Genomic DNA, 18,766 nt, shown 5'->3' with positions numbered 1-18,766 from the left:
TTCAATGCTTACTTGCAAGGAAAACATTCGATGTATCCATTGAATATGGAACTTAGTTTCGTAGAATACAGAATCCTCGGCAGGGAGTTGTTGTGTTTGAGTATATTGAAAATGAGAGTCCTATCTATTCTAGCTTGTTGTTCTTCAGCTGAGAAATCTGCTGTCACTCTGATGGAATTGTCCTTGTAGGTCAACTGGTGCTTATTCCTGGTGGCCTTCAAAATTTTCTATTTCATTTTGGCCAAGTTTTTTACAATGTGTCTAGAAGATGCTCTGTTTGAATTGAGATAAACTGGGCTTTGATATTTCTCAACGGACTTTCTCTGAATCTTTGGTAATACTTAAACATTTTTCATTTATGATATCCTCCAATAGGTCTTCTGTGCCTATAATTTGTATGTTTATAAACTTTATAAAATCCCATAATTCTCTAAGATTGCTATTCTTTTACTCTCCTGGATTTGTTTGTTTGTTTTGTTTTTTGAGATAGACTGTCACTTTGTCACCTGAGGTAGAGTGCCGTGGTGTCATAGCTAATAGGAACCTCAAACTCTCGGGCTCATGCAATCCTCTTGCCTCAGCCTCCCAAGTAGCTGGGACTACAGGCGCCCGCCACAATGCCTATTTTTAGAGATGAGGTCTCACTCTGGCTCAGGCTGGTCTCAAACCTGTGAGCTCAAGCAATCCACCCTCCTTGGCCTCACAGAGTGCTAGGATTACAGGTGTGTGCCATCACACCTGACCTTTACTCTCCACTTTTCTGCCTCATTAAATAAGTGAGTTAGCTCAAGAGCCTTGTCTTCAAGTTCTAAGATTCTTTCTTCTTCAAGGTTTATGCAGTTATTGAAATTTTCTATTGCATTTTTAAACTCCTTGAATGACTCCTTCAATACTTTGAACTCTTTTCTAATTTCATCATGTCTTTTGATTGTTTCTTGGGTCAGTTTTTTTATTTCTGTTTGGTGACTTTCCACTTGCCCTTTAATTCTCTTCATCACTTTGGACATCTATAATCTAAATTCTTTTTGTCTTTTCATCTTTGACAGCAGCTTGGTAATCCCTTGCAGAATTGGTCTATTCTAGTTTTTCAAGTTGATATAATTTTTATTTGTTGGATCCGCTGCATGTGTTGTTACTTCTTGTTATTTCCTTCCCCTACTTAACTTTTCGCACTTCCTAGTTGTCCTTAAGCCTCTTTGTTTCTGTGCTTTGAGATTAAAGTTGTCTTTTGGGCGGCGCCTGTGGCTCAGTGAGTAGGGCGCCGGCCCCATATGCCGAGGGTGGCGGGTTCAAACCCGGCCCCGGCCAAACTGCAACAACAACAAAAAAAATAGCCGGGCGTTGTGGCGGGCGCCTGTAGTCCCAGCTACTCGGGAGGCTGAGGCAAGAGAATCTCGTAAGCCCGAGAGTTAGAGATTGCTGTGAGCCGTGTGATGCCACGGCACTCTACCAAGGGCAGTACAGTGAGACTCTGTCTCTACAAAAAAAAAAAAAAAAGTTGTCTTTTGGTACAAGGATTAAAAAATGAAAAGGAAGGAGAGTAAAAGAATGAGAAAATGAGAGATAAAAAGAAGAAAGCTAATGATGATAATTGTAACAGGCCATGCATAGTGAAGCATACCAGCAATTATCAGTGATCTGGCGGCTCTAGGGCAGGTGTATTACCCAAAGTTAGATGATTCTGACCAGCCTTATCCAGAGTGAGACCCTACTTCCATCAAATATGGAAAAAACAAACAAACCAACAAAAACATGAACTTTAGTGAGGAACAGCTGTTGCAACTCCTCAGGAGGTCAAAGCAGGGATTTCCAAATCCAGGTGTTGAAGGCCACCATGAGCCAGAACATTGCTGCAACACTGCCATGGAGGCCTTAGAGAAATGGTCTTCCAAAAAACCAAACACAAAACACACTCAAAAGAGAGAGATTATCTTGATTCTTACTTAAGGTTATGAGAGAAAGATTAGAAAAGTAGAAAAATAAACAAAAAGAAAAAGAAATGGAGAAGAGAATAGAAATAGTATAAAGTTAAAAAAAAGGAAAAAAATCAAAAATACATGTATTGCATGGTCTGTAAGTAATGCTCCCAGATTAGGAAAAGCAAAAGAAAAAGAAAAAACCTTTTCTTCCTAATGACAATACGTGCCACTTCTTGGTTAAGAGGGGGGAAAAAAAACCCAGTACTCTGTATTCTGCATGTGGTAGAGGTGGGATGTTATCAGCTAGTTGCCAAAGAGATCCAGTCTTGTTTTCCTGATTCATTGATGTTATTCTGGGCTTGGTAGCTAACTGTATGAGAGATGAATCCCCATGGGGGTGGTAGAGGCAAATTCTTGAAGCTTATGCCAGACTATGAGGTGGGGAGGCAGGGAAGACTCTGCCATCCAAACAGTTCCCTGCAGCCACAGATGGAGCAGTGTCGTAGGCATAATCTGCTCACCTCTGCCCATGTGTCCAAGGAAGTCAGCCCTGGGGTAGCTCCAACTGCTGGAGTCAGAAGCATTAACATAATGGGGTACTGTGAGGCTGCTCCAAGCTTGGCTCCCTCGGGTGTCAGCCAGCTCAAGGTTTTAGCATTATCCACACCTGCCCTGTCAGTCTCCCTAGGCAATGGGGACCAGGCTGTCAGGCCTCCCACTGAACAGGCTCCAGGACCAGATCTGCCCAGCCAGTGGCAGTAAAATGATAGCCTGGGTTCAGGCCTCTGGCTTTGTCCTTAAGAGGCAGAATATGCTCTCTCCAAGCCTTGAACAAAAGGCAGCTTCTGTGCACCTGAACGTCCTGTGGGACCTATATTCCTGCTTGTTTCGTATCAGTCTTCAGGCATGGATGGACAGGCCCTCTCAGAGTTCAGTTCAATTCCCAGTCCACTCCTACAGAATGCCATGGTGCGGTGTGGGGAAATCACCTGCAAAATTGAACCCCCAGGGATTCCACATGCAGGCTCTCTCTCTCCCTGGGTTGCTGCAGTCCTTTGCATCTGCTTTTCATGTGTGCCTCTCACCCTTCTTAACGTTTTGCTCCTGGTACTCCATTCTGTCTCACTGTGCCTTTGCAATGTTGTTTCTGGACAGGACAATCCAGATGGAGGCACCTAGAGACTCCGCTCATCAATTGACTGAGATCAGCTGATGAAGAAATGTCTCTAGTCTGTCATCATGGAGCCTCCCTTTCTTTATTCTTTTTAAAACCCATCTGGGTATTTATGGACTGAAAATAGATTAGGAGATTTTTTATATTTTCACAAAAATGAATGGATTATTTTGTTTCAACATATTACTGGTGTAAAAATATTTCATGTTACATGGATCATTTTTGTGATGCTACAGTCCTGACTATAGGTATGCCCATCACTCAAATGGCATTCATAGTACCCACTAGGTTGGCTTAGTCCATTTGCCTCCTTCCCTCTACCCATTTCTCTTGGTTGATTTCCACAGACTTTTACTTCCTTCTATGCACATGTGAGCTCATCAGTAGCTCCAATTTAATAGTGACTGTATGTGGTGTTTGTTTTTCATTCTTGAGGTATTTTACTTAGAAGGATGGTCTCTGGTGCCATACAGATTGTTGTAAAAGGTATTAATTTATCATTTTTTGTGGTTGAGTAGTAGTCCATGGAATACATATACAACATTTAATTAGTCCACTCATGAATTTGTCAGCACTTGGTTTGTTTCCACATATTGGCAATAATGAATTGTGCTGCAATAATCGTTCAAATGCAGGTATCTTTTTGGTAAAATAATTTCTCTTCTTTTGGGGAAAATAACTAGTAGTGGGACTGCTGGGTCAAATTGTAGGTCTACTTTTAGTTCTTTGAGAAAACGTCATTCTCATTTTCATAGAAGTTTTACAAATTTGCACTCTAACCAACAGCATACAAAAATGCCTTTCTCTCTGTGTCCATGTCAGCACCTATTGATTTGGGAATTTTAATAAATTCCATTGTAACTGGAGTAAGGTGATAATGTCATTGTGAATTTAATTTGCATTACCCTAATAGGTCATGAAATTGACCATTTTTTCTTATTTTGAGAATTGTCTTTTCACGTTTTTTGCCCACTTGTTTATAAGATGGTTTGTCTTTTCCTGTTGGTTGCTTGAGTTATTTGTAAATTCTAGTTACTAGTCCTTTATTGGAAGTGTCATTTGTGAATATTTCTTCCATTCTGTTGGTTGTCTGTTTTGATCTGTTAATTGTGTCTGTAGCAGTGCAGACGCTTTTTAGCTGAAACAAATCCCAGTTTTGGTTTTGTCATGATTGCCTTTGGGGTCTTTTTCTTAAATTCTTTGCCTAGAATCATATTTAGAAGAGCTTTTTCTACATTTTCCTCCAGAATACTTATGATTTTGTGCCATAAATCTTTTGTATATCCTGAGTTTGAGTGGTGAGGACTAGTGGTCCTACTTCATTCTGGTGCATGTAACAATCCAATTTTCCCAGAGCCATTTATTAAATAAGGCTTCTTTTCCCCAGTGTATGTTATTGCCTGCTTTGTCAAAGATAACTTTGTTGAAGGTAGGTGGTTTTATATCTGGGTCCTCTGTTCCATTGGTGTATTTCCATATTTTTGTAGAAATACCATGCTGTTTTTGTTAAACTACAAGGCTATAGTTTCATAGTATGGCTGCAAGTGTGGCACTGGGAGTCCTACAGATTTGTTCTTTTGCTTAAGATTCAGGCTCTTTTATGGCTCCAAACAAAGTATAAAATATTTTTTTTCTTTATCTGTGAATTATGACTTTGGCAAATTGATGGAGATTGCATTGCATTTATTAATCACTTTAGGTAGTATTGATATTTTAACATTATTGTGTCTACTAAGTCAGGATATTTGTTTATATCCTCTGCAACTTTTTTGTTCAGAGGTTTCTGCCTTAATTTCTATTGTCACCTCTGCTAAGGAAAGAGTTGGGCAGTTACTCTGCTCTTGGACTTCTGATTTCCCCTCTGAACCACAACATAGAGGTGGGACATGATTAGAAAATCACTGGGATTTCTTCTGCTAAATTCAGTCTGTAACTGAGCACATGGTGAGCACGAGGTACACCACTACACACCTGTAAGGCACTCTGGAGACTTCTGGGCTGAGCCAGCAGGGCACGGTCCTTAGGACTTGGTGTCTGTGCAACATTCAGGATTCAGTGCAGTTCGGAGTTTAGGACTTTGAAAGGCAAGTGAGCTCATTTTTATTTCATTGGGGGAATTACTTATTCTGTTCAGCCTATGGCACATGAATGGCTTTTAGTGACCTAAAAACAAATCTCTTTTGCGGATGAGGAGGGAAGGACAATTTTTCACTTATGAATCATGTGTGTACACATGCATACGCACATTTTTGTGTATAAAATGCGATACTGTATCTGTGTAAACGGATACACATGGGTGTATCTGGTCCGTCTCTCAGCGCGCGCACACACACATACACACATACACACACACACACTACCACCTGCCGTAAAAAGTACTAGCTTGCCTCCTGTTAATTCAGAATTACTGATGCTTTGGAAAATGGCTGAGGGTTTAAGTGTGGACTTTAAGCAGCTTATCAAGTAAACATTTGGTAGGAGTGATAAGCTGATTAAAACATATTCTGTTTATTAAAGGAGATTCTCTTTGGTCTTAAACTAGAAAACCAGGAGTGAGCTACCACACCTGGCCCTATTTTCCTTTTTTTTAATGACAGTTTCAAGGAAAGAAAAATGTTTTCTGTGATGCAAAAAGAAAACAATTTTAGACCCTATCTCAATTACTTTACATTCTTGGAAATTACAAACAATCTTTGTTTCAACCAATTATAAAATTCCTAATAAAAGTAACGGCTGAGGGCAGCTAAGCCCCAGCTTCTACACATCATCTCACTGAGTTCTCATGATGGCCCCAGGAGGCAAGTGTTACTGTCACCCCATTGTTACACATAGAGCTTGGTGATAACCCAGGTCCTCGGCCTGGCAGAATCAGGTCTAACTTCTACCTTGCCTGACTCCATGTTCTTAATCCCTTAGAGACTATAGTCTCATAGGCCATACAAATTAGTAAAATTTGCTTTCTGTATTCTGCATAGTTGGGTCCTAAAGTGAATAGAGGGTCTTCTCAGTATAGACTCTGGAAAAATCTGTGGTTTGACAGCCAATTCCACTGCTTTTAAAAATACAGCATCAGGCCTGGCATGGTGGCTCATGCCTGTAATCCTATCACTCTGGGAGGCCAAGGCAGGTCGTTCGCTTGAGCTCAAGCAACTTGAAACTCTTGGGCTCAAGCGGTCTCCTTGCCTCAGCCTTCCCAGTAGCTGGGACTACAGGTGCCCACTACAACGTCCAGCTATTTTTAGAGATGAGGCCTCACTCAGGCCTTACTCAGGAGACTGTGAGCTACGACACCACAGCACTCTACCAAGAGAGACAAAGTAAGACTCTGTCTCAAGAAAAATAAGTAAAATGAAATAAAAGTATACCATCTTCTCTCATGCTGGGTGGGTTGTAAATTATGTATTTCATTAACCACTTAGTCAATCATTTGTAATCCCAGATATTAACCTTGGTTCACGTGATGGTGTACATCTTTGCTCTCTATTCTAGATTATATAATTTTGTTGCTTGGAAGAGGCAACGACTGGAAACCAAACCTTCCATATTATTGACAATCAAACTAACGGGAGACCTTAATTTTCTGCCAGCTCACTAGAGTGGTAACAAGTAGCCAAAAGGAGAATAAGAAAACTGAGCGAATCCTCAAAGAGAGTCGGGACCTGGCACGTTCATCGAGAGGCTGCAGAGGAACGTCCAAGGTAGTGTGAGCAGTGTCTGGTTTGGGGACTCTGTGCTATTCTAGAAAGAAGAGTCACATTTGCGTTCAAATGTACAGCTGTGTATGTCTTGTGCTGGGCTTCCTGGAACCAAAAGACTGGCATATGCCACAGTTTGGGGATCTTGAAATGTCCAGGCCGTAGTGTTTGAGAATTTTAGTTTTTAAAAAATGCATGTTTCTTTTTAAATTTTCTGTATCATGGCTAATTCTCAAGCCCCATTATGGTAAAGTCAGATATCTCCCCATCCATTTGCACAAAGTAGGAGCTGGTACGATTTGGGGCTTCCATTTGGTGCCAGCATTTATCCTCCACATTGGAGTAAATTTAGTCACTCCTCAGTGGGATCTAATCTGGCTTTTAGCATGCTATTTTCAATTTTCTGGCTGCTAGAATCATATTTTTGCTTTTCTTTTTGGATTATGGTAGAAGGCTTAAAAGTATAGAATCCTATGCAAGTCCGACTTTGTAGGACAAAGGTAAGAAAATTATTAAAACAAATCATATTAATAATACTATGAAGTATCAGTAGTTTCTTCATGTGCTATTAAGTTAAATAATTATTTATTAAGAACTTTTATGTGTCAACGTCTGTGCCAGGTACACACAATGGACCCTGCCCTTAGGGAGATGATGAGTACTTGGCAAGACTCACATTCAATAAACTGGTTATCCTAAGTCCCTGGCCAGGCCTGGAGGTCCAGCCCAGCTTAGGTGAACAGAACATCACTTATCAAAGAGGGCTCTAAGTTTTTCATTTATTTCTGTTCACTTTTGAGAGATTTATTATATAATTGATGATTTTCTCCATAGAAACAGTTGAAAAGGCAACAACTTTGAATCAGACTTTGTATGAAGATTTCCAGCTGCCCAGCTTGATGCTTGAGAATATGCAGCAGAACATTTCATCTTTGCTCAAAACCATACAGAAAAGGCACTTCATGCAGTTGCACCAAAATGTCACCCTGGAACTCAAGTAAGTTCCCAGGGACAGAAGCTTGGGTGTTATCTCCAAAGGAGAAGAAGGCATAATGGAAAGAACAGTGTGGCCTGGGGGTGGGATGTCAGAAGAGAGGAAAAGGGTCCCTGTATTCAAGTAAGTTAGATGGGGACAGACCCCTCTAACTATATGGGACACTAGTGTTGTGGCGGAACACAGTTTCAAAAAGACTGTTGCATTCTGTTAACTGAACACAAAAGAAAAAGCCAACAAAATGTTCTGAGGGTTTTATTAATCCTGTCCCTGCCACTGAAGGACTGTCACTTCATCTCATTGTAGTTGAGAGAGTAAAGTCACGTCATACGTGAAAATTTGACCTCATCTTAAACTTCCTCAGACAGATACCTTATTTTTTTCATTCTTTATTATTTATTTATTTATTTGAGACAGAGTCTCACTCTGTTCATGTGGGTAGAGTGCTGTAGCATCATAGCTCACAGCAACTTCAAACTCTTGGCCTCAAGTGATTCTCTTGCCTCAGCCACATGAGTAGCTTGGACTACGGGCGCCCACCACAATGTTCAGCTATGTTAGAGATGGGGGTCTCACTGTAACTCAGGCTGGTCTCAAACTCTTGAGTTCAGGCCATCTTCCCACCTCTGCCTCCCACAGTGCTAGGATTACAGACATGAGCCACCATCCCCAACCCAAGATACCTTATTTAATGATAAGGAATGACAGATTCATGATCAGACAGTAGAGAAATATATTGGTTTTATTTGTGTTCTTCATGTATCTATTTTAGATCTTATTACCTGTTTCATAGACCAACATCTTTATAATAAGTAGAAGTTATAAGTATGTGTAAATAGTCCTAATATTATTCTAATGATGTCAGAGTTAAAATATATATCCTTGAAAAATACCGTCAGATATGACTTGACCCAGAGATCTGGTATCTGTGAAAGGTGAGGATGTTTTATAAGGAATTTTCCATGCAGTTTTTCCAAGTTCTCCTGACCAATTGAAGCAGAGAGTTAATGGGCTGTATTCAACCACTGCAAGAATTTGTTGTATGAAGTTTATTCACACTGCCATGAATTCAAAGTTAATTTAAATAAACAATTTGGTAGCATACTTATAAACAATTTGGTAGCATTTTCTCCTTATAATAGGAGAAAATCTTTCCATTTCCTAATGCTTACTTTTATCATGGTAAAAATTATATCTTTTTAGCAATTTGAATTTGAAAGTTTTTATAAAATCTGTTTCTTAAGTAGATATAGAAAACCGTTTATATCATATAAATAAACTGGTGAATTCACAGCAAATCACTGATTAGCCTCCTGTTAATCTCTGATCGTATTCTGATGAAAGATTGCAGTTCCTAACATTAACACAGATTGCAGTCCTAATTTTCTAAATCCAGATTCACTGAGACTATGTATTTCGATTCCATTACTAAAATGTGTTAGGAATTTTGTGAATAAAAGTAATTTGTTAAGGATAAAGTGTAAATCTTCCATATCTGTAGCTATCTTGGAAAAATAGTTTCCATGCTTAAACAGTTATGCTGTGTCACGATTTCAGGGAGAAACATGGTGTGAATATGTAAAAATTCCTTCTGCTGTCATGTGAAAGAACAAGTTTTGCTGTTCATTTGCTTACTGTGGGGACTATTCACATTTATCAGGGCTGCTCAAGACTTACTGTCATAAATTCAGAAAGCATACCAGAAGCCACAGGAAGAGTTGGAAGTGTTGAAAGAAATAGCAAGCCGGCTCCTGGCCGAGCAGTGGACAGCTGCAGGCGGCCAGGACACTAGTGAAGGACGCAGAGGGAAAGAGCCAGGAAAGCGACCGTCTGCTGCTCGTGGCCAGCGCCAACCTGAGAGAGTTTGAGGTGAGTCTGACATGTTCCATCCTGCATAGTTAGAACTGGCAATCAAATTCTCCTGTGTCAACATCATTTTTAGCTTCTTAAAACTTTGAACCCCAACACTAACTTACCTTACTTGTATATTTTTCTTTCTTTCTGTTTTTCTTTCTTTCTTTCTTTTTCTTTATAAACAGAGTCTCACTTCGTCACCCTCAGTAGAGTGCTGTGACATCACAGCTCATGGCAACCTCAAACTCCTGGGCTCAAGTGATCCTCTTGCCTCAGTCTCCCAAATAGCTGGGACTATAGGTGCCCGGCACAATGCCCAGCTGTTTTTAGAAATGGGGTCTTTTTTTTTTTTTTTGAGACAGAGTCCCACTTTGTCACCCTCAGTAGAGTGTCGTGGGGTCACAGCTCACAGCAACCTCCAACCTCCAACTTTTGGGCTTAAGTGATTCTCTTGCCACACCCTCCCAAGTAGTTGGGACTACAGGAGCCCGCCACAATGCCCCGCTTTTTTTTTTTTCCATTGTAGTTGTCATTGCTGTTTTTTTTAGCTGACCAGGGCTGGGCTTGAACCTACCACCTTGGTATTTGGGGCCAGCACCCTACCCACTGAGCCACAGGGTCTAGAAATGGGGTCTTGCTCTAGCTCAGGCTAGTCTCAAACTCCTGAGCTCAGGCAATCGACCTGATTTGGCCTTCCACAGTGCTAAGATTACTAGCACAGTGAGTCACTGTGCCCTGTACCATTATATATTTATTTTTTTGAGACAGTCTTAACTCTGTTGACCTGGGTTGAGTGATATGACAACTGGATCAAAAAAATAGCCAGGCATTGTGGCAGGCACCTGTAGTCCCAGCTACCTGGGAAGCAAGAGAATCGCTAAGCCCAAGAGTTTGAGTTTGCTGTGAGCTGTGATGTTATAACACTCTACTGAGGGCAACATAGTGAGACTCTGTTTCCAAAGAAAAAAAAAAGAAAGAAATTACATTAACCTTGTGTTCAAAATGTAAATGTGATTGTATATTATGAACAGAAATTTTAAAAGTGGCGGCACCTGTGGCTCAAGGAGTAGAGTGCCGGTCCCATATGCCGTAGGTGGCGGGTTCAAACCCAGCCCCGGCCAAAAACCACAAGAAAAAAAAAAAAAAGGAAGAAATTTTAAAAGTAAAATCTTTTACCAAACTTGAGAAGGAGGTTGAGTTGAGTCCTAGTTGGGTGTCCGGAAGGGGCAGCAGGATGGCCAGGGAAGTAGAGAGAGGACAAGGAGCTCCCGATAGAATCCTATGTTTGGGGTTCATAGCTCAGAGGAGAAAGGTGACCATGATAAAGTGTGAACAGGGAGCTGGTGAGTCTGGTTAACACTGCGCGATTTAAACACAGTTCTTCATTTTATTAGCTCAAAACTGGGGATGAAATTTAAGAAGAAATATCAGTGAGAAAGTGCAATAAGCAAAGTGGAAAAAAAGACCAAGCTGGCTAAAAACACACTCTTACTCTCCATCATGGATGGTGCTAAGTCTTGCTGGAAAACTTTCCATATTGCGATTCTCCATATTAAGCTATTGATTCAGTAGATGGGTCAGAAGTGATAAAGAAAGCTGTTTCCTAGGCAACTTTTTAGTAGGCTAACCTAAAAGAGAACATTTCCACCCCCTTCTCTTTAAATAGGTATTGCATCGGAACTGAGTAAATTGAGAAATACAGCAAACATTTCAAAAGAACGCTGATAAAATTACCAGGCAGACCAATGAATCACTCTCGATACATAGAGCAATTCCTGAAGGTAAGTAGAAAGGAGTTTATGGATCTAACAATGTCTTCTCCTTGTAAGAGCACCACACAGGAGCACAGGCAGGCCTGCCTCAGGCAGTCCAACCAGAGTCCCCACTGGAAAATCAGACCAAGACTGATAAAGGTTTTATCTGTAAAGGAATATGATTGAGAAGTGAAGATCACCGGGTCTTTCTTTTTAAATAACTTCAGAACATTTACACTGACATAGTAGAATATTAGAACAGAGACTTTATAGAGCCATCTTAATTGATTATTTTTGAAATGAGCTTGACATAGCACTTCGATAAAAGAAGAGGCATCCAAAAAGATGAGTAAGGAAGGAAGCCAGATTGCCCTTTACCTGCCTGAAGAGAAAATGCCAGGTTTATTATACATGTAGTAAGTGGAAGAATTCTGACTTGGTCATCTTCCTTCATGAGGCAATCAAACATTCTGAAATAGGCCCACCCATCACCTTCATATTGATGGTTTGGTAATGCAGGATTCATTAGCATTTTAAGTAGAATAGTTTTTTAAGTGTAATACGAATGATTTGTGCTGCAGTTCATTATTTATACCACTTCAAACTTCTCCTTGGTTCTTCCTACGCATTTTTTGAAAGTCTTAACAAGGTGCAGAAGCTCTGCTCCCAGGTGTGCCTGCTAAGTTTCTGACATAGTCTGAGCGTGTCCAGCAGAGATGTGCTGGGAGCCCTGGAATTATCTCTTACTTTGAATCAATAGAGGATTTTCTGATCTGGAAGTGCATTTTTCCTTTCCTTTTTTTTAAAGGATAATGTGGTGTAGATCTCTATATATTTTTGAGATAGAGTCTCACTCTGTTGCCTCAGGCTAGAGTGCTGTGGTATCGTAGCTCACAGCAACCTCAAACTCTTGGGCTCAAGCAGTCATTTTACCTCAGCCTCCCAAATAGCTGCATCTACAGAATCCTGCCATGATACTCAGCTAAGTTTTCTATTTTTAGTAGAGATGGGGTCTTTCTCTTTGTCTGGCTCGTCTTGAACTCCTGAGTTCAAGCAATCCACCTGCCTCAGCCTCCCAGAATGCTAGGATTACAGGTGTGAGCCAGTGTGCCTGACCTAATATTTTAATTAAACAATTTAATTACTTTTCATTTGGAGATAATTTCACACTTAAAGAAAAATTGCAAGGAGGATAAAAAGGCCATTTTGTATACCCTTTATCTGGCTTCTTCTATTGTTTATGTTTCACCTTATTTGTGATAAAACACTTTAAAAATTAATAGTGCTTTAAAAAAAATCCTTACCCAGATTTTTTTAGTACAGCTGATTCCAGTTTACCTTGAATGGGTATTTAGTCTTTGTTCTGCTATTATTTCTGCATCCAGTTGATGCTGTGGGCAAAGGCCAGTCCTCTATCCTAAGTCCTTCTTGACTGCAGACTTTCTTTACAAAGCTTTCTTAACCAGATATGAATTGAGGTGGAGAATGTGTTTAATTGTGGCAACAAGGGGTGATAAAAGAACCCAAGTAAAGAAATTTAGCTTATTAATATATAAGACACCAAGCGTGGGGTTATTAGCCCATACTTTTCATGATCTCATTGTATATTGAAATCATATTCCAAAGAATTGGGATCAAAAATTATTTAATTTAGGCCAAGTGTGGTGGCTCACTCCTGTAATTCCAACACTCTGGGAGGCTGAGGCGGGTGTATGGCCTGAGCTCACAAGTTCAAGACCAGCCTGAGCCAGAGCAAGACCCCGTCTCTAAAAATAGCCGGGCATTGTGGTGGGCACGTCCCAGCTACTTGGGAGGCTGAGGCAAGAGAATCACTTGAGCCCAGGAATCTGAGATTACTGTGAGCTAAGATGCCCCAGCACTCTACCAAGGATGACAAAGTAAGACTTGGTCTTCAAAAAAAAAAAAAATATATATATATATATATGTATGTATGTATGTATATATATTTAATTTGTCCCTGAAAGAGTATTGAATTCAAATAAGTGACTGAAGGACAAATCCCAATCAGTGGAGGCTTTTCAAGCCCAAGTTGAAGACATGCCTGGGACAAACACAGACCACCTCTAGATTTGTGGCTATTTTTCCAAAGTGGAATTTGGAGTTTTCAGGATTTAAAGGGGAGTAGGGCATTAAAAAAAAGTGGGGAGGGGGCAGCTGTAGTGAGACAAAGTAGTCACATTCTTGTGACCCCCAGGAATATGTACCTTTTACGCAGGACAAGGGAGCTATGAGAAGAGGGAGGGAGTGAAGGAAGCCTCGGTTCCACACATGTCCTTGCTCTAGAGCAGGCCGGTTTTGAGAATGATTTCTCCAGACAAAGATCAGGATAGAAAGAAGAAAAAGTTTATTTTACTTTATGTAGACAGGAAAAATAGCCAACACAGTGAAAGACAGAGAGATATTGTTGGCTGAGATAACCAGGAATTCTGGCTTTTTCTTCAGTTGTTGTAAAGCGGGTGAAGAAGATTTATGGCTGTAGCTGAATCCACAGGCTGCTGTGGACCCAGCATCGGCTCCGTCCCTCTTCCTAGTGGCAGGCCCCCAGCAGAGGGAAGGACAGGTTTGTCAGTGGTGGTTGTGATCTTAGTAATTCTGCCCCAGAGGTAGTGGTAGGGAGTTTTTGGTGGGTTTTTTTGTTTGTTTTTTTGAGTAGGAGCTCACACCTAAGCTGTCTGCCCAGGAGCTGTTTGAGGCTGTAAAACAGAATTTCAAAAGTAGTTTCAAGTCAATAGGTCTAAAAATGCACATTTCTTTTCTTTCTGTTTAGCTCTTCCCAGATGTTGTGAAAACAGAGACACCCCCCCACCCCATGCCTGTCAGCAAGGGAGAGCGGGAGGGGCATGGGTAATATGATTGATCCCTTACTGAGAAACTATGAGTTAGATAATTTTCTGTTATTGATATTTTTCTGTTAATTTTAGTAAGAATGTTAATTTCAGGAAGCAAGTCTGATCCTTCTTCTCTCTGGTCTTCTCCCTGTGCAGATAAACTTGTAATTCATTTTTAGCACAGAATCAAACAGACTTTAGTTGTAGGGGCTGGTGGGGAGGTGACATTGAGGTTTTTATTTTCTTTTACAAAGAAGTAGTAGAGCATGTTATATGCAGGTGTATTTCCATGGAAAACAAGAAGCTCTGTAGACCATTGACCACTGCCCAAAAGAAAAAAAAGCAAAGAAGGCTCAGTTTGTATTCAACAATCAGTAAACTACCATAACATATTTTTCTGTAAAGTTGTATTTGTCACATTTTTATTCTTTTCCCTGTGTGTAATCAGCAGAGTGCTCACGTATATATTTATTTTAGATGTGGGACACCAAGGAGCCAGAACTAAAGAGCTGGCCACATCTGTAAACAGGAGCGCTGTGAGCACGCTGGCAGATGTGGCAGGGGGTTGAGCTGGAAGCTGCTCGACACGTCGACTGGCCTGTCCGGGGTCAACGCCACATTGCGAGAGACAAACAAGCTCCTGCATGACTCGAACCTGACCAGTACGTCAGTGTCCTTCCTTGGAGGGTCTTTTGGGGGTTTTTATTGAGACAGAGTCTCTCTGTGTCACCATGGGTGTTAGAATGCTGTGGGGTCATAGTTCATGACAACCTCAAACTCCTGGGCTTAAGCGATCCTCTAACCTCAGATTCCTGAGTAGTTGAACTACAGGTGCCCACCATATCTCCTGTCTAATTTTTCTGGTTTTGGTAGCTAGGTCTCAACTCTTGCTCAGGCTGGTCTTGAACTCCTGAGCTCTAGCCATCCACCCGCCTCTACAGTGCTGGGATTACAGGCATGAGCCACCACGGCACCTGGCCCTTCCTCGCAGTTTTTAAATCTGCATCGTGCTCACTCAACATGCAACGGGGCCTTGCTCATAACCGTCCTTAAAAGGAAAAATGTGCTAACATATGATTAGCATTTATAAAGAAGAGCCTTGGGTAAATGCATGCTACTGGTGCATTTTTCAAATATTTACCAATAATTCACAGAATGATTATTAGGATATTCTGTTTTCCTGGTGCATTAGTGATGAACAGTTCACTATCTTGTTTCTCCCCCTCTCCTCCTTCCCTTTCACCCCTTGCCCTGTTGCATTTGCCAGCTCTGTTAGTGGAAAGAAAAAAGATGTGGAAACACAAGCCAACCTTCTATTTGATCAGTTGAAACCTTTGAAGATTTTAGAAGAGAATCTGAACAGAAACCTTTCCGAAATTAAACTGCTGATCAGCCAGGCCCGGAAACAAGCAGCTTCTGTGAGTCGGGGCCCCGGGCTCTCTGTATCCCTGGCTCTTGGCAGCCTGGCTGGGTCGCGCCCCATCCCCAGAATTCCTGCACACCAGGTCCTAGTAACCCCAGGTCCTCACAGCCTCATCTTGGTGTATTTAAACCAGTGACCCAACTCATTTTCTTTGAGATTTGCTTTTTATTAGCATGTTTCCAAACATCATCAGCCAAGAAACCTCCATGTCTTTATGGAGAGCTATTGGTAGGCCTAGATTTACGGCTACATCAGCCTCGAGGGAACAGAACGCGGTGATACAAGTGTTACCGACCCTCTGAGTTTCATTGGTTTTATATGGTGCTGCTTCTTCATTCTACCAACTTAGTTTTAATAATCACAATACTCTTCAGAACGTCTGTGCGGCTTTGGCCTCGTCCTCTAAAGGAGTCTGAGGAGACAGTTTGTAGACACACAAATGTCGTACAAATCCAGGTCACTAAATTCATAAGCTGCTGGGCATCTGGAGAAGTTCAAAGCTCAGGAGAGTTTTTACAGCCACCCTTAGGACATGTGCTGGCTGTGTTCTGGGGGAGGGGATTTTCTGGGCGTTCTGTGACCCCTCCTCACTGCCCTCACTATCAGAAAAGAAATGTGGGTTTCCATGACCTCTGGCTTCCATTTGCTTCAGTTACAGTGGCAAAAACAAACAAATGTCAGCCCAAAGGATGGCTCTGAATGCAAAAGTTAATGCCAACTTAGAATCTTTAAGGTTAATGTAAGATACATATGCAAATCATTACTAATCCAAGAAATAATGTGGCAAGTGCAGTAATTGTTCTATAAATATTTGTCAAATGAGCCTCTCAATTTACCAGATGATCATCAAATATCCTCTTTGTTCAGGTGGAAAGATTTCAAGGTGATAAGTTCCTTGTCCTTAAAGAATTAAATCTCATGTGAGTGAGACAGTTTCCTATGATACCCTATTAAAAGAGGATTTTCCCATATGTAAACATGTTACCAAACAAAATCATTCTTACCATCATCTGATTGCTCACTTTTTGAAACACAAAGTAGTGTGCATTATCAAGAGAAGCAGCCTGCCCCACATGGAAAATTCATTATAGGATAGCACTTTGGACCTGCTGCTTGCTGTGTGTGTCACTGAATAATCCTGACGCAGTCTCTGTCCGCAGACATAACGACTTTAATCTGTAGAAGGAAAAGGGAAGTGTCAGATTATTCAGTGACACACACATCATTCTTCCCATTGAAAGTTCTTTTTATGATTCTTTGTGACCCGTACATTTGTAAACATTGTCTCACTGAGTGTAAAGGAAATGAGCTCAAATCAAAAGCCACCATCAAAAACAAGTAAATCTCCTGGAACAGCCAAGGTTCTGGATATAAACAATTCAACACTCATGTTCGTTGGAGGACTAGGAGGACAAATCAAGGTAGCGTTCTGAAAGTTGATCTGAACAGGACCGATTGGCTGACTTTACCCATCTACAAAATTAATATTTTAAATTGTTGAGTAGGTATCAGGCAGATGAAGATTTTTCTACTTCTATTGTTTTGCTTTGTAACAACTCACCTGCAGACCTAGGCTGGTGCTTGTTCAATGATGTAATCAATGACAGGAAGCCAATGGCTCATTTTGTTGTTTTGGGTTTCTTTTCTAATGGCAAAACAGGAAATTCAATATTCCGTGTTAATTTCTATAAAGTTTCTTTAGCTAATGGTTGACTGATACTGATTGGTGCTTAGCAAAGGGGCCTACCATGTTTATTTCATCTGTTAACCCTCCCCTGTTAAATGCAGTTGAGCTCCTTGGACCTGGAATCGTGTAGGGGACCCTCAGCAGACCAACCACATCCCCCGGGTCTCTGTTTCCTCATATGTAAAAGAAGCTTTCTCCAGCAGTAACCAAGATGATCCTTAAGATCCTGTCTAGTTCCTGCTCATTCTAAAATCCCACTTCATAACTAAAAGGAAATCCAGTGATTACAAACTGGCCGTTTTTCTGAATGTTACTCTCTCAAAATTTAAATTTGTTCCATTTGCGTTCTCAGGGAGTTTTGTGCTCTGGGAGTATTTTTTTCACTTCATCAAGTAAACTAAATGTAGCTTATGTGTTTGTTTCCTTACATCAGAAATCTCCTGTCGTGAAGGTAACCATTTCAGAGACTGCATGGGAGAAGCTTTCTTAAATGGAAAATCCATCAGCCTGTGGAACCACCTAGAAAAGGAGGGTAAATGTCACGGCTGCTTTGGAAGGTGAGATGTCACCACAATTTTACACGTGATGTGTCATTCTGTTAACATCTGAGGGCTGTGGAAAAAACTTAATGCACATCAGAGGGTTTGTGCTATTGTTTATTTTATTGCAAAGGATATGAAATAGATTATCTCTTGGGCATAATTTTTAACTCTTTAAAAAGAAGTGCTCTTTTTGCTGCATCTTGTATGTGTACCATATGCTTTGTTTGTGGATCATAAACTCTAAAAGCTTCAGACTTTTCTTCAAACAACCTCTGTCTCAATGAGCCACAGTTAAATTGTGGGGAAATCACTGTACATTTTTGTTTTGAAAATACCTCCAAGAGGCTCGGTGCTTATGGCTCAAGCAGCTAAGGCGCCGGCCACATATATCTGAGCTGGCAGGTTTGAATCCAGCCTGGGCCCACCAAACAACAAGGATGGCTGCAACCAAAAAATAGCCAGGCATTGTGGAGGGCACCTGCAGTCCTAGCTACTTGGGAGGTGGAGGCAAGAGAATCGCTTGAGCCCGGGAGTTGGAGGTTGCTGTGAGTTGTGAGGCCACGGCACTCTACCCAGGGCGATAGCTTGAGACTGTCTCAAAAAAAAAAAAAAAAAAAAAAACACTATTCCTCCAAGAATGAGGGGTATGTGTGTACACAATTTTTACAGATAAATACTTTCCTATTACTAACCAAGTTGTATAATTCTAGAAATGAAATGCATTTATAAGTGGAGAACAACATCTTTTTGCACATATTAGTATAATAGGAGGCATTTAATAACTCAATCTCACCAAGCTCAATACCTGCCCTGTTATTTTGTAATAAAGTAGCTGTAGTCCCTTAAGTAAGTAAGGTCTGCTTTCTAGCACTGTA

General features: G+C 40.8%; 1 long non-coding RNA gene across 1 annotated transcript; it reads left to right on the top strand.

Moving 5' to 3' along the window:
• The first annotated feature begins 6,686 nt into the window (after positions 1–6,686).
• LOC128574095 (uncharacterized) lies at positions 6,687–17,849 on the top strand. The gene is made up of 7 exons (XR_008376622.1): positions 6,687–6,791; positions 7,623–7,785; positions 9,443–9,651; positions 11,303–11,417; positions 14,717–14,901; positions 15,507–15,657; positions 17,783–17,849. It is a non-coding gene; the product is annotated as an uncharacterized LOC128574095 (long non-coding RNA).
• Positions 17,850–18,766: the final 917 nt, after the last annotated feature.

The sequence above is a fragment of the Nycticebus coucang genome, chromosome 21 (genome assembly GCF_027406575.1).
Source record: "Nycticebus coucang isolate mNycCou1 chromosome 21, mNycCou1.pri, whole genome shotgun sequence".
NCBI classification, from domain to species: domain Eukaryota; kingdom Metazoa; phylum Chordata; class Mammalia; order Primates; family Lorisidae; genus Nycticebus; species Nycticebus coucang.
The sequence above is the reverse complement of the archived record's forward strand: the minus strand, read 5'-3'. Positions and strand labels throughout refer to the sequence as shown.